This window comes from Triticum aestivum, chromosome 6D, assembly GCF_018294505.1.
Source record: "Triticum aestivum cultivar Chinese Spring chromosome 6D, IWGSC CS RefSeq v2.1, whole genome shotgun sequence".
NCBI classification, from domain to species: domain Eukaryota; kingdom Viridiplantae; phylum Streptophyta; class Magnoliopsida; order Poales; family Poaceae; genus Triticum; species Triticum aestivum.
This window is the reverse complement of record NC_057811.1, coordinates 60,759,201-60,769,973: the sequence shown is the minus strand read 5'-3', so window position 1 is coordinate 60,769,973 and position 10,773 is coordinate 60,759,201.

Below are 10,773 nucleotides of genomic sequence, written 5' to 3'. Positions count from 1 at the left end.
GTCGCCCCCTCCTCTCTCCTCCCTCCCTCCATTGTCTCTGTTCTTGCAAATTGTAGGTAATTTAAATGTAGATTTTAGAATGTAGACATTGTAGAATGTAGGTTTTCAAATAGAATATTTTTTTTGACTATTTTAGGTGTTTTGAATAAAATAGAAGTAAGAAAATTTAGGGTAGAACTAGGGTAGTAGAATTTTTAGCCAGTGTTTAATAGAAATAGTTTATTTAGTAAGTGATTAATATAACTAGTTTATTTATATGAAGTTCTTAATAGAACTAGTTTATTTAGTAAGTGCTTAATAGAACTAGTTTATTTACAGTAAGTGCTTAATAGAACTAGTTTATTTAGTAAGTAGTTAATAAAACTAGTTAATTTAGTATGTAGTTATTAAAACTAGTTTATTTAGTGTTAGGATTATATATATAAGATATTTTGAAATCTTTTTGTTCATATTTTACACCATTGAAATGCAATGACCATTGATAAGTGGCCTATGTTTTGCCGGAGTGTTGATTAATTTCCGTTCCGCCAAAATTTCAGGCGCTCGATATGTCCTTTTTTAGCAAAGGTCATGCCGGATTTTTTGGGTTTTGCCGTCGAGTTATAATCTTTGAATTTTGAACACAGGAGATGTCTGATGACGATGGGATCCCGGAGTGCAGGTACTGCTATGATGACCGGGGTTTGTGCGATAGGTTTCCTCACCTGCAAAATGATAGGTTTTTCGCCGTTAAGCTGGAAAAGACCTTTGATGTTTGTACGGTACACAACGACAAGCATTTCATCGTAATTAATATCATCACTTGTGCTTCTTTTGTTCAATGTGTAATTTATGGATTTTTTAAATTTGATTAGTACATCCCGTGCCATGCTAGACCATATGTATTGGAGAAGCTTGGTTTTGGTTTAGATGACTTTGAGAATGTGGAGACGAGGAGGGCTCACTTAAGAACTAAACATGGTTATGAGTTTTTGGTTAAGCTGTACAATGCGGTCGATCGCTCCCATTTTGGTTGCTCTAATTGGGAAGCTCTCTGCAAGGCATATGGATTTGACGAGGGAATGCGAATAAGATTTGATATTCGTCCCGAATATTATGATGATGATGATAATATCGACATCTGGGTGGAAGTGGATATGCCTCCAGTTTTGCCTAGATGTGAGTTTGTCAAACTAATTTGTTAAGTTCAGTAATTTATGTTGTTAATTTAAAAATATTTGGTGTTCGTCGGTACTAAACTTATTTATTTATAATTGTCAGCTTATTTCTTATCTTCAAGAAATACTCGGAAGGTACTAGACAACACATACTACAACTATGACTCCATGCTTAATTGTGAGGAGAAAGGTTATCTTGTCTCATTCATAGAAGATGTTGAGGCCTTCAAAACCAGTCACTCTATCAGGCCAAATTATACTAGATACGTGCCACTAATCCATAAATTGCTTGATGGTAACTTCATAGCCAAAAACTTGGTAAGATTTTGTTAATGATGGTAACTTCATTGCATACATTATTCTTAAGTAAACTACATTGCTAACTATATATGTTACTATTACGTTTTTGAACAGAGGCTCCCGAAGCAGGTTGCGCTTGACATGCTATTTACCGAAGGTGATATGCATATGGTTAGCTTACGGCCAACTCCTTCGAAGGCTTACCATACTGTATAATCAATTTCTTCAAATGATGGAAGGCTCAAAATCAAAGAATGGAGCAAAGTGATGAATGCGCACACGCAAATAATTTGAGACAAAATGAATGTGCGCAAGCCACAACTTGGAGATAGGTTTATGTCCATTCTCCATTATGGAGAAGGACCGGTTTATCTGTTTTATGGTATTTTGGCTAGGAGAGAGGAGTAGGTCCTAAGTATTAAGAACAATTAGTTAGTGTTGATTATATATGACTATGATGATGATGAGAAGCTTTTATTATGTGCTACAATGTCTTAGACTTGATGGTGATGCTGAGTAGGAGTAGTGAATATGAGTACTATGATGATGAGGAGGAGGAGTTGTTATTATAACTAGTGACCAAGTTGTTCGATGATGTCATGGACGAAAATGATGATGATGAGGAGTTATATGACAATGATATATTATGATGATAAGTTGTTAATGATATGATGATGATGATGATGATGATAAGCTATTATGTCATTGGGTGAAAGAACCGCGGATTAGTTTCAAATGATGGATCCAAAGTGACCATTTGTTACTTTGGATCCATGCATTTGAAACTAATCCAAGGTTCTTTCACCTAGTGATTTAATAAGTCATTATAATGTAAAAACAATCTCTAAATTGCTACTGTATGAAAAATTGTATAAAGGTGTATGAATACGACCTAAAATTTAAAAGAAATAGAATACGGAATAATAGTAGTAGCGGTTGTTTTGGAAAGCGCTACTAGTAATTACCAGTAGCGGTTGTTTTGGAAAGCACTACTACTAAGTAGATATAACAGTAGCGCGGGCCAGTAGGCGCTACTGCTAAGCTTTAGCTGTAGCGCCATATCAGTAGCGTGCTTACCCGCGCTACTGATACGCCAAAAACCAGCGCTACTGCTAGGCTTTTCCCTAGTAGTGTCAAACCTTTTCAACTTTCACGCAATACATGAGCGTGAGCCATGGATATAGCACTATAGGTGGAATAGAATATGATGATGGAGGTTGTGTGGAGAAGACAAAAAGGAAGAAAGTCTCACATCGACGCGGCTAATCAATGGGCTATGGAGATGCCCATCAATTGATGTCAATGCGAGGAGTAGGGATTGCCATGCAACGGATGCACTAAGAGCTATAAGTGTATGAAAGCTCAAATTGAAAACTAAGTGGGTGTGCATCCAACTTGCTTGCTCATGAAGACCTAGGGCATTTGAGGAAGCCGATCATTGGAATATACAAGCCAAGTTCTATAATGAAAATTCCCACTAGTATATGAAAGTGATAACTCAAGAGACTCTCTATATGAAGAATATGGTGCTACTCTGAAGCAGAAGTGTGGTAAAAGGATAGTAACATTGTACCTTCTCTCTTTTCTCTCATTTTTTTAATTTTTCTCTCTTTTTTTGGTGTGCTTCTTTGGTCTCTTTTTTTATTTGGGCTTCTTTGGCCTCTTTTATTTTGATAACCTCACCTGGGACAATGTTCTAATGATGATGATCATAACACTTTTATTTACTTACAACTCAACATTACAGCAGAGATATGACTCTATATGAATGCCTCCGGTGGTGTACCGGGATGTGCAATGATCTAGCCTAGCAAAGATATCAAAAAACGGACGAGCCATGAAAATATCATGCTAGCTATCTTACGATCATGCAAAGCAATATGACAATAAATACTCAAGTCATGTATATGATGATGATGGAAGTTGCATGGCAATATATTTCGGAATGGATATGGAAATGCCATGATAGGTGGGTGTGGTGGCTGTTTTGAGGAAGATATAAGGAGGCTTATCTGTGATAGAGCGTATCGTATCACGGGGTTTGGATGCACCGGCGAAGTTTGCACCAACTCTCAAGGTGAGAAAGGGCAATGCACGGTACTGAAGTGTAGCGACCAGACTTCAAATACTCTGATCTACCGTGCACCAGTGTTATCCCTGGATCAGTAATGCTGACACGCACAGTACTTGGAGGATTTATAATAGAGTACCAATCACACACTTATTACATCGAGTATCTCAAGAGAGAAATAAGTATGACAAATATGGCTTAAGGCCATCTAAAACTATAACAGCGGAAGACTTGGAAGATAAATGAGTCCATCAAATCCAACGGCATCACTGAGTATAAGACCATGACCTAAGGCACCTTACTCGTCGTCTGAAAAGTCTGCAACATGAAACGTTGCAGCCGGAAAACGGGTCAGCACATGGAATATGCTGGCAATGTAACACATAGAGAGTAATGAACATAATAATGCTATACTACATGCATATATGGCTGGTAGAAGGCTCTATGGTTACAGTTTTGCGAAAAGCCAATTTTTCCCTACTGCAAAGGAATAAATTTTATTTAACTATCATGGTGGTTGTTAAACATTGAGAATGGTTGACAGCATTCTCAATCCCAATTAAGTATCATCATCAAACCTAACAAAATTAATTAAAGTAACATGATGAGATTCACATGATAATCCAGATACTAGATACTCAAGATGTCCATAACCGGGGACACGGCTAACCATGATTAGTTTATACACTCTGCAGAGGTTTGCGCACTTTTCCCCACAAGACTCGATTTCCTCCGTTGGGATTCTCGCACTTCAGGGTGTTTGAGAAACGGATGACCGAGACACAGTCTTTCAGAAGTGTTAACTCTCTACTCCGGGTAGACAGTACCACCTACAACCCCTACATCTGCTAGTCTACCTCTTCAAGAGCTCACACAACTTAATCAACTATGCTAGATCCCATAATAGCTTGTGGCAGCACACGGAAGTTTCTAGCATGAATAATCTCATGATCCCTTTGAACCTGGGTGGCGGTCCAAAAGAAAAACAGGCAATCCTGGAATACCCAGGTACCTCAATCCACCCAGATGTGAGTTTTTAGTTGCCACCTTAAGGTTAACCATTAATTAACAATCTCACATCTGTCATGGTAACACTCAAACCCAATCCACGTCTACTAGCATAGCATAGTAATATGAGCAACGTAGAAGTAACTCCCAAGGGTTTCATAATAAACAGGTGATAGGTACTACCTCAACTACTTCCCAATACCCACAATTTAATTAGATCCTAATCATGCAATGTCTGAGGGTTGATCTAATGCAATAAAACTGGGTAGTAAAAGAGGTATGATCAAAGTGTTACTTGCCTTGCTGATGATCCGTGAAACCTAGAGATTCGAAGTAGCAAGCGGCGCACTCCGGGTACTCTATCGCAAACAAACAAGCATACAATAAGCTCTCATCAAATGCACAGGTAAAACTCAAATAAAGATCTAACCAGAAATTTCAACTTAAGAACTCTAGTTTGCAAAAAGAATCAAATTAAACGAAGCAACAAAAGTCAAACGGCGAAAGAAACAAGCTTCGTTTACTAATCCGGATCTAAGTCAAATTTTACAGTAGCAAAAACTTGTTTGTTTAGGTTTGACGGAAAGAGAATTTCGAGACGAAACTCTAGGCGCTTGAATCGCCTGATTCGAATAAACGAGCTAAAAGATATACCAGAACGAAAACCAGATCAGAAATCGCGATCTGGAATAATCGCGGAAAAACTGACGAAAAAGAAAACTGACGAATAGTTAAACAAACGGACGTTCGTGAACTGCGACTAACCGGCGAACACGTTCATTAAAACGAACGAACCGGCGAACGTTCACTAACTAACTAAACCGACAGAAAAATAAACCGATCTATAAAAAATAAATCTAGGGTTTCGGAAAGAAATAAACCGAACGGTTTTTTTGAAAAAAAACCGAATGGCGGAGGAGGCGGCGGCTAACCTCCAGCGAGGCTCGGGACGGGCTCCGGCGGGGTTGGAGGGGTGCGGCGAGGGGCGGCGGGGCTCAGGGAGGGGATGGGCGACGTCGAGGGGCGCCGGGCGGCGGCGCTCGGGGCTTCGGGCGGCGGCTCCTCTCGGCGGCGGGGTCGGGCGGCTGTGCTCCGGCGGCTTCGGGTCTGGGGGAGGTGGCGGCGGGGCGGGGTACTTATAGGTGGGGGGTGCTGCCGTGGGGGAGGGGAAGGCGGCGGAAGTCGGCCTCGAGCCGGACTCGCGCTGCGTCGGAGTCTCCCGGAGGGAGACGGCGGCGGGGTGGGCTGGGCTTCTTCCCAGTGGGCGCTCGCGGGAATTTTTTTTAAATAATATCACCGAACCTAAAAAAACGTATAAAAATAAATAAAAATCCAAAAAATTCCAAAACAAATTTTCACCGTCTAATTAAAATAATTAGAATGAGATGAACATTTTCTTGGCCCAAAAATGCAGTTTCGGAAACGTGCAATTTTTTCTAATGCAAGTAAAATTGCAAATAAAATCCAAATAAAATCAAATATTTGATTTTAATATTTTTCCTCCAATATTTCAATTATTTTGGAGAAGTCATATTTTCTCCTCTCGTATATTTTAATATGAAATAATTTTCGGAGAGAAAAATAAATTAGAACCAAAAAAATCCTTATTTCATTATTTGATAAAAATCAAATATGAAAACCGGGAAAATTCCCAACTCTCTCCGAGGGTCCTTGAGTTGCTTAGGATTTTCGAGGATTTTGCCAAAATGCAATAAAATATGCTATGCAATGATGATCTAATGTAAAACATTCCAAATTGAAAATTTGGGATGTTACAAACCTACCCCCTTCAGATGAATCTCGCCCCCGAGATTCGTGTTGGCTAGGAAATAGGTGAGAGTGGTCCTTCCGTAGATCTTCCTCTCGCTCCCAGGTGGCTTCGTCCTCGGTATGGTGACTCCACTGAACTTTGCAAAACTTGATAACCTTGCTGCGGGTGACTCGGCTGGCATACTCAAGAATCTTAACTGGTTTCTCCTCATAGGTCAAGTCACTATCCAACTGAATCGCCTCCAGTGGCACTGTATCTCTCAGTGGTATCTCGGCCATCTCTGCGTGGCACTTCTTCAACTGGGAAACGTGAAATACATCATGAACTCCTGACAATCCTTCAGGCAATTCCAGCTTGTAAGCAACTTCTCCCATATGCTCCAAAACTTTGTATGGTCCTACAAAACATGGCGCTAACTTTCCTTTAACTCCAAAGCGCTTCACTCCTCTAAGTGGTGATACACGAAGATAAACTCTGTCTCCGACTTCGTGAACTATCTCCTTGCGTTTAGAATCCGCATAACTCTTCTGCCTGGATTGGGCTACCTTGAGCCTATCGCGAATCAACTTCACTTTCCGTTCAGACACTTTAATCCAATTTGGTCCAAACAACTGGCAGTCTCCAACTTCGTGCCATAACAATGGTGTTCTACACCTCCTTCCGTATAAAGCTTCGAAAGGGGCCATCTTCAAACTGGTTTGATAACTGTTGTTGTAAGAAAACTCTGCATACGGCAAATTTTCGTCCCAACTAGATCCATAATCTAGCGCACAAGCTCTCAGCATATCTTCCAAAATCTGATTGACTCTCTCGGTCTGTCCGTCTGTCTGTGGATGAAAGGCTGTACTGAACTCTAGCCTGGTACCCAAAGTTTCATGTAACCGATTCCAAAACTTTGAAGTAAACTGGGTTCCTCTATCTGATACAATGGTCCTCGGAACTCCATGCAGACATACGATCCTAGTCATGTATATCTTTGCCAACTTAGCACTAGTGTAAGTGGTCTTCACTGGGATGAAATGAGCTACTTTCGTCAAACGATCGACTACAACCCATATTGAGTCATAGCCTGAATGAGTCCTGGGCAGTCGCGTGATAAAATCCATGCCTAGTTTATCCCATTTCCATTCGGGTATCAGCAATGGCCGTAGCAATCCTGCTGGCTTCTGATGCTCTGCCTTCACTCTCTGACATACATCACAAACTGCTACATAATCTGCAATATCCTTCTTCATTCCGGTCCACCAGAAAGTATCCTTCAAATCCAAATACATCTTGGTATTTCCTGGGTGAATCGAATACGGTGAATCATGGGCCACTTGCAAGATCAACATCCTGATCTCCGTATCATTGGGCACACAAACGCGGTCCTCAAACCATAAGGTATCGTGCTCATCCTCACGAAATCCCTCGGCTTTTCCTTTACTCATCCTTTTCTTTATCTCATCAATTTCCTTGTCTGTCTTCTGAGCATCCCTGATCTTTTCCATCAAGGTAGACTGAATCTCCAACATTGCTAAATAGCCTCGTGGAACTATCTCCAAACATAGCTCGCGAAGATCCTCGGCTAATAATTTCGGTAACTCTCCGGTAATGAGTGTGTTGACATGGCTCTTGCGGCTCAACGCATCTGCTACTACGTTAGCCTTTCCGGGGTGATAATGCAATCTCATATCATAATCCTTTATGAGTTCCAACCATATCCTTTGCCTGAGATTCAACTCCTTTTGCATGAAAATGTACTTCAAACTCTTGTGATCCATGTACACCTCACAGTGATTTCCGATGAGAAAATGTCTCCATGTCTTCAACGCATGTACTACGGCTGCTAACTCCAAATCATGGGTGGCATAATTCTTCTCATGGGGTTTAAGTTGTCGTGAAGCATATGAAACAACTCTTCCCTCCTGCATTAGCACTGCTCTAAGTCCTCGACGTGAAGCGTCGCAATATACTTCATAATCCTTGCGTTGATCTGGCAGAATCAACACTGGTGATGTAACCAAACGTTTCTTCAACTCTTGGAAACTAGCTTCACATTCCTCAGTCCAATTGAACTTGGTGTCCTTCTTTAACAGCTCTGTCATGGGCTTAGCAATCCTCGAGAAATTCTCAATGAACCTCCGGTAGTATCCTGCAAGTCCAAGAAAACTCCGGATCTCTCCAACTGATGCGGGTGATTCCCAGTTTGTCACAGTGTCGACTTTGGTGGGGTCTACTGCTCTTCCTGCTCCGGATATAACATGTCCGAGGAATCCAACTTCAATTCCTTCAACCAAAACTCACATTTGCTGAACTTGGCGTATAACTGATGTTCTCTGAGCTTCTCAAGTACCAAACGCAAATGTTCCTTGTGCTCCTCTTCATTCTTGGAGTAGACTAAAATATCATCAATGAACACTACGACGAACTTATCCAAAAACCCCATAAACACTTTGTTCATCAGGTTCATGAAATAGGCAGGTGCGTTAGTCAGACCAAATGACATAACGGTATACTCATATAGCACATACCTGGTGGTAAAAGCCGTCTTAGGTATATCCTGCTCTCGAATCTTTAACTGATGGTATCCTGATCGTAGATCGATCTTGGAAAATACCTTAGCTCCTTGTTATCGGTCAAACAAATCATTGATCATCGGCAGTGGGTACTTATTTTTTATGGTCACTTCATTCAATCCACGGTAATCAACAACCATCCTCAACGATCCATCTTTCTTCTCCACTAGAAGTACGGGTGATCCCCAAGGTGAAGAACTTGGGCGAATATAGCCTTTATCCAGTAACTCCTTAATCTGCTTCTTAATTTCTTCCAAATCCTTAGCGGGCATCCTGTACGGTCTCTTAGATATCGGCCCTGTGCCTGGCAAAAGTTCAATCAAAAACTCTATGTCTCTATCCGGTGGCATGCCTGGCAACTCTTCTGGAAATACATCCGGTTAATCCTTCACCACTGGTACTTCCTCCTGTACAACTCCTGATAAGGAATTCACCTGTGTCCTCTTCGGCATATGCCGGGATACATACTTAATCCTTCTTCCTTCTGGGGTGGTAAGCAAAATTGACCTACTGGCGCAATCAATGTTCCCTCCATACTTCGATAACCAATCCATGCCTAATATCACATCCAATCCTTGCGATTCCAATACTATTAGGTCCGAGGAAAACACGTAGTTACCAATCCTTAATGGTAACTGATCACACCATAAACTAGCCATATACTCTGCTCCCGGCGAGGTTACTAACATGGGCGACCTAAGGGCTTGGGTTGGCAGTTTATACGTATCCACAAATCCATTTATACATATCAAGGGGATTCAACCTCAAGAAATGGGCTAAGTGATCAACAGGTGGTGGTGGTGGGTTGTTGTTGTTGTTGTTGTTGCTGCCTTGGTTCTGTACTAACACTTGCATCAGGGCATTCTGCTGCTGAATCAACTGAGTGATCTCCAGTGGGAAAACAAATCCGGTGTCGCGTCTCGGAGGCATCTGATAGGTTTAGAAAAGATGAGAATTTAGAATACAATGAGGTCTAGAGGGAAAACACTACCCATATGCACATGAGACAAACACAAACAATATCACTCAATCAAACAAGGCATACAATCGATCTAACTATCGTTACAAAGTGCTCGGGCTATACTATATACATGGGGGAATACTACTACTGATTATGGGGGTCTACTAGAAATTTTGATCGGTCGAAGACTCCATGATATCTGCTCCAGCTTTAGCAACAAAATCATCTTCACTGGGTCCGAGTCGGTGTCGTCGATGATGATGTAGTTATCCGGGCAAGTAGAATCGTCTTCTCCTCCTGGTGCTGGGTCTCCCATGAATACTCCGATCTTCTTTTCCAGGTCGTCATTCTTCTCCACCAGTGCGACGATTTCCTCCATATAATTCTCGTGTGTAGCCTTGAGTTCTTCCTCCAACTCCGTGATCTTGGTCAATGCCTTATTCAGATCTATCATGCCTGTGCACATTTGGTTCTCCTGGCGACAAATGTGCTGGTTTAACTCCTGCATGAAAGCTGCAATTGATCTATCCTTCTTGGTGCTGATCATCTCCCATTGCTCATCTCGGCGTCCATAAATCTGATAAATAGTAACCTTAAGCTCCTTGTGGTAAACTTCTCCAATGCGTCCCATAGTGATGTGGGCTGCCATGCTCTTTCCTAAACTCCAGGTTGGTGCATCAAAGGAAAACTCTATAGGCTCAGTGACAGGCGTAAACGTCCTTCCTGGAACTTGAACTTGAATCTTCCAGCGCTCCTCTTCGGGTAGTGTGGCTTTGTAAGTCCCGGTGAAGCTTGGTATTCCGATGTTCATGTACTTAGTGACTTCCTTCAAGTGTCGTCCAAAAGGTGTATCTTCATCCGGTTGCATGAACTTGTTCCTTGCATCCGCCATTCCTAAAAGAGTAGAAAGTGGGGAGGAGTCAGAAATGAGAAGAGAGTAGTGTTCT